The sequence below is a fragment of the Perca flavescens genome, chromosome 6 (assembly GCF_004354835.1).
Source record: "Perca flavescens isolate YP-PL-M2 chromosome 6, PFLA_1.0, whole genome shotgun sequence".
Taxonomy (NCBI): Eukaryota; Metazoa; Chordata; class Actinopteri; order Perciformes; family Percidae; genus Perca; species Perca flavescens.
In genome coordinates, this window is record NC_041336.1 from 25,071,584 (window position 1) to 25,077,209 (window position 5,626).

The window sequence follows — 5,626 nt, forward strand, 5'->3', positions numbered from 1 at the left end:
GTCTGGCATTGTGTGTTGTAATTTTTCTTGGGCTGCACTTGCAAAATAAACATTACTTTACTCTCGCAGAACAAACTCTGTTTTTGTCAAGACATGATTGGTTCTCTTTTCAAATGGGTCATTTTTGGGTATAAAAACACAGCATACTGACAAAAACAACAGCATATAGCTGAGAGGCCTATTCATGTTTTAAATTGTCCCTACATCTTGAGAGAAAGCAGCAACATAGCTCTCTTGGATGCAAGTCATGCATCATATCAGTTTAATTTTGATGGAAATCTGTATGGATCTGTAATCACATTTCTACTGGGCTACAAACAGTATAATCTTTGGGGGGAGTGTCTCTCAAATGATGCAAAAGACATGGAGAATATTTCCATTTGATTAAATATTTGTTTTGAACATTTTACTCATTGTAAACAGCACTTAAATGAAGAACTTGAAACAGTTGACAAACAAAATGATATAATGTCAGACAAAGTGTTTATTTTCTCTCAAGGTGAAATGTGAGGGCAAAATCAGGGTTTACGCTGTTTAAAATATGTGAATAATAACTATTGATAGCTACATGGGTGGGAAAACCAGGAACTCAGTCTGGGAAACATAGCCTAATTAACAAAAAGTGGCCTTCACATTTGCTTCCTTAATACTAGATGGTTTCTAATGTTTTACTGAACAGGAACAGGATCCTGAGTGCTTAGCAGTTAATAGTGAATTGGCTAAATCTCCCTTTACCAGTAGATGTATTACAGGCATAAGTAACTATAAAGAAATGACCAAGGAATAATAGCATGGTGCCTCCACTGTGGAACTACATAACTCACACACTATGAGCTATGTTGGTATTGGTATCTTAATAGTCTACAAACCTTAGTAAAATGAAACGTTCTGGGGCCTCATTTATAAACGTGGCGTACGTACAAAAGAAGACAAAGCCAACTTGACAGGAAAATGCGCGGTCCTCCACGGACACTCTGACCCAGGTGTATTCACAGAAACGGGTGAAATGAGAAACGGCGACAACGACAGCAGATGGATGAAACACGTGAAACCGAGACCATTGTGTAAAATAAATTGAAATATTGCCTCTCATTGAGGATATGGTGCGCCTAACTTTTTTTATTTAGGTGCACCAGCACAAAATTTAGGTGCACCCAAATTTTTCCTCGCATCGCCGTAACGCTGAATGGCGATACATGATATATAGCTCTGTATTTTTTTACAAAGTGGAGTAAATGTTCAATTTTAAGTCAAAGCCACTTTTCACAAGCTCTTTTATTAAAACAGATTGTGATTAAAATAAAATGCAAAGACAGGGTTTCCTTTACCAGTTTGAAAATATACAGCTGCAACACATAAATGAAAGTTATCTAAAATAAATAGCCTAGGATATATAAAAAAATATATAGAAAGCTCCTTCATAAGCTTTCAACAACAATAACAGACTGATTAAAAGAGAAAGAGGACGCCCGGATAGCTCAGTTGGTAAATATAGAGGTTCGACTCCGACCTGCGGCCCTTTCCTACATGTCATCCCCCCCCCTCTCTCTCTCCCCTTTCATGTCTTCAGCTTTCCTATCAAAATAAAGGCTGAAATCTTTAGGCAAAAAAAAAAAAAGAACGACCGAAAGACCGAGGGAGTGCGATGGACTGAAGCATATGCTAGGCTACTCAGAGAGTGACGGCTGACTCATTAGCAGCGTTACACCCGTCTTGTGTAGGCTATGAAATGTCTGTATCGTCACTGCGCTGCATTTTTATGAACTATGATCCAGCAGGCTCCGTCTTACACACTATTACTCAACCAACTTAAGTTAGTTGCATTTAATAACTTCTAATGTGTTTTTCGCCGTGGCGGCCGCAGTAACAGAGAGTTACCAGCGGAAACACTGGTACCAATAGAGGTTTCCCTCTCATACTTAATATACAGCTGTGTTAATAACAATTAAAAATGTAGACAAATGTCAGCAGTTTGGACCAGCGGCGCTGTGTCTCTCCATGTTGCAGGTGAGCCGGCCGGTGTGTGAGTGAATGGGGGCGGGGCTGTGCGGAGCAGAGATCCAAACACAGGCGTGGCTTTACAGAAGGAATGGGTCATGTAACGCAACATTAAACCATATCGATATCAACGACATTGCTTCGTTAGTGGAGAGGCAGCGGATGCGAAGACGTTAGGTGCACCGGTGCGACCTAGGAAAAATCTTAGTCGCACCCTTACAAATTTTGGTCGCACTCTCGAGCCCTGCCTAGTTTTTGTTACGCGCCGATGCACGCAATACAATGCGTTGTCGGTGGGGGTGACATTGCAAGTATTTTACATTAATTCAACTATATTATGTTTACAGAAGAAGGTTTGAATACATTGGCGGGCGAAGAGGAAAAATGATGTGAGCTGATACGTATACATCCGCATTTATATGATAGTTCATCGCAATTACACTCCAATAAAATAGCGTTGGAAAATGCCTGGAGAGAGGTCGCAACCGCGATGGGAAAGACCGTAGATATGGTGAAAACGGACTGGAAAAGTGCCTGTGACAAATTTACTCCCCATCCTGATCTCTATTTCTGTTTAAAGGGCGAGCATACCACCGCCTATTAATGTGCTGCCTATTTTGTTGCTGCCGATGTAAAATTAGCAATAGGATGCACTCCTCTTCAGTTGCCATTTTGATCTGAATATGACCCGACTCTACTACCCCCTGTTGCGTGAGCGGTGTATTGCATTTCACGCGTCCGCTTGGGTCCACTGTTTAGACTATGAAAGGGAGCGCGTCGCTTGCGTTGACTCTGTAACGGCCCTTACATTTTTTTATAAAAAAAGAAACTCTCACAAGAACACAACAGAGTTAACCAAAGCCTAAGATGGTTTTAGCTTAGCAAATATTGAACAGTTAACACTTTAACATGAATTATATTTCAACACAATTAACAGTCAATTAAAGTATAGCCTACTTGTGGGTTTAACCAGTTCAACCTTTTTAAATACTTGGGTTTTTAACCGTTGGGGCCCCTTAAGTTTGTGCACATGAATCAAGCTGAGCTGAGACACACTTTATGTCTGATAGAAACATCTCTGTTACTCACGCAGGCCAGGTTTAGCAGGCAATCCGTCTGTGTGGCAACGTAGGAGTGGCTACAACGGCTAATTACACTCTGTCCTCCAGCGAATTCCTCGGTGATAGCTGCGGTTGGCGTTTACAGCTGATTGTCCCTCCCGACAGCGCTAGCTTAACGTTAATACAGTTAACGTTAACACTTAACACAAATATAGTGAAAACAACAAACGCGGCTAACCTGGTTGCACTTCATTTAAAACTGCGCGATAACAAGTTACCAAACTGCGAGTTGCACACGACTGTGTTAGCTGCAAAATGATACTTGTGCCAATATTTAAAAAAGTTTAGTCTACAAACATCAGTCACCTTAGACTTCCCTGTTTTTCCTACTTCCCAACATAGTGATCTCTGATTGGCTTGGATTGGATTACCCAGTCAGGAAATACATTACAATTCACGTCAAAACAAAGGATTATGGGAAATTTCTATTTCATTGAATTTACCTAGATTCAGAATCACAATACTTTATTGATCCCTTCAGGGAAATAATTTAGTTGCAGTTGCTCACAGTCAAATTCAAGGTAAAATAAGAAAAGAGCAAGTCAATAAGTGTATAAAGTAACATTAAATAAAAATGTTAAGTAGAAATAAACTGAGATTAGGTCACAAGTAAGATTAGGTTTAAATGATTGTTTCAAATGGATTGTACAAATTCTATTGTAGTGCAGTGTCAACATCAAGTACAGTGTCAACATAAATACAGTACGAACATAAATAAGTACAGTGTGAATATATGAAATGAAACACAATTTATTCATATATTTAGCTATATGAAATAAAAACCTTTGTATTTATTTAGCTGTATTTCTGTAGGTCCCTATATACTAAATAGAGAATGTCACTATTCTGGTCCCACAATCCCATTCTGCAGACTGGTATCACCACACACCTAGCGTAGGATTCCTGGCATGGTTTTAATCCACTGAGATATGTAGAGTTGTAACATTTTTATGAAAGTTCAATACAGAAAAACGCAACAAGGCACAGTGTTATTCCTACTGTGTACTAGTCCCAGTTGAGAAATAGTATTCCAGCTGTGGTGGGCACATTTCAGTCAAAACAATCTACTGGGTCATGTCATCCTCAGATGATTGACTACAGGAAGACTTTAAAATAGATGTAAAAAAGCATCAAGGATGTAATGAAACATGTCACAAACCTTAAAGGAACACGCCAACTTATTGGGAATTTAGCTTATTCACCGTAACCCCCAGAGTAAGACAAGTTGATACATACCCTTCTCATCCACGTGCGTGCTGTAACGCTGCCTGACGGCTCCAGCATTAGCTTAGCCCAGCACAGATCCTGCAGGTGACTGGTTCCAACTAGCCTACTGCTCCGAATTGTGACGAAAGTGACAAAATAACGCCAACATGTTCCTATTTACATGTTGTGATTTGTATAGTCACAGCGTGTACAAAAAACAACGTAACATGAGGCACAGCCATCTTCTAACAGTAAACAAACCGGGAACTATATTCTCAGACAGGCTTGCTGCGAGCATATCACTCCACCCAAGTACTATATTCTTCCGCCTGAGAATATAGTTCCCGGTTTGTTTACAGTTAGAAGACGGCTGTGTCTCATGTTATGTTGTTTTTTGTACACGCTGTGACTATAAATCACAACATGTAAATAGGAACATGTTGGCGTTATTTTGTCACTTATTCGGAGCCGTAGGATTGCTGGAACCATTCACCTGCATGTTCTGTGCTGGCCTGATGCCGCTGGAGCCGTCAGACAGCCTTACAGCACGCACGGAGATGAGAAGGGTATGTATCGACTTGTCTAACTCTGGGGGTTATGGTGAATAAGCTAAATTCCCAATAAGTCGGCGTGTTCCTTTAACTTTTATTTGAGCACAGAGTATATCCTCAAAATTATGTGGTCAGACAGGAACATTGAACTTTGAAGAGTATCCAAAACAACTCTTGTTATTTGACCAGGCCCCAGGGTATTTATTAATCCAACAGTTGTCAAGCATGCTCTACACAAATATAAATAAATGATTTACCTTTATGTAGGTCTTTGGTAGAATTACTGATCAACTTTATTCTTCCTTTTCCATAATTTCCATATGCAATTTTTTTCAGTAAAAATCAAATAAATCAGGTATCACCTTACATTACAGCTTTGTAATGAAAAGGTAATAATCATAACTATGTAAAAAAAAAAACATTTTCAAGATCTGCAGGTGTGGATGTGCATCAGACCTGGGGTAAAGAGGTTTGTGAAATGATTCTCGACATTCCTGATATTCATAAAAACAAACTTCCAGAAGATAGACATTTCTACACTACAGAAGAGGATTAAGGCCACATGTGAAAATTGTACTTGAGCTCTGAATTTGAAGACGGAATTCTGAGATTAAAGTCAAAAGTCAGAAAAAAGTCATAATTCTGAGATTAAAGTCATAATTCTGAGATTAAAGTCCTACAAAACTATGTGGCTGCTGGCTGATCATGTGAAGCTGGCTCCAGAGCTCCGACGGCGAGCCGCCGTTGCTG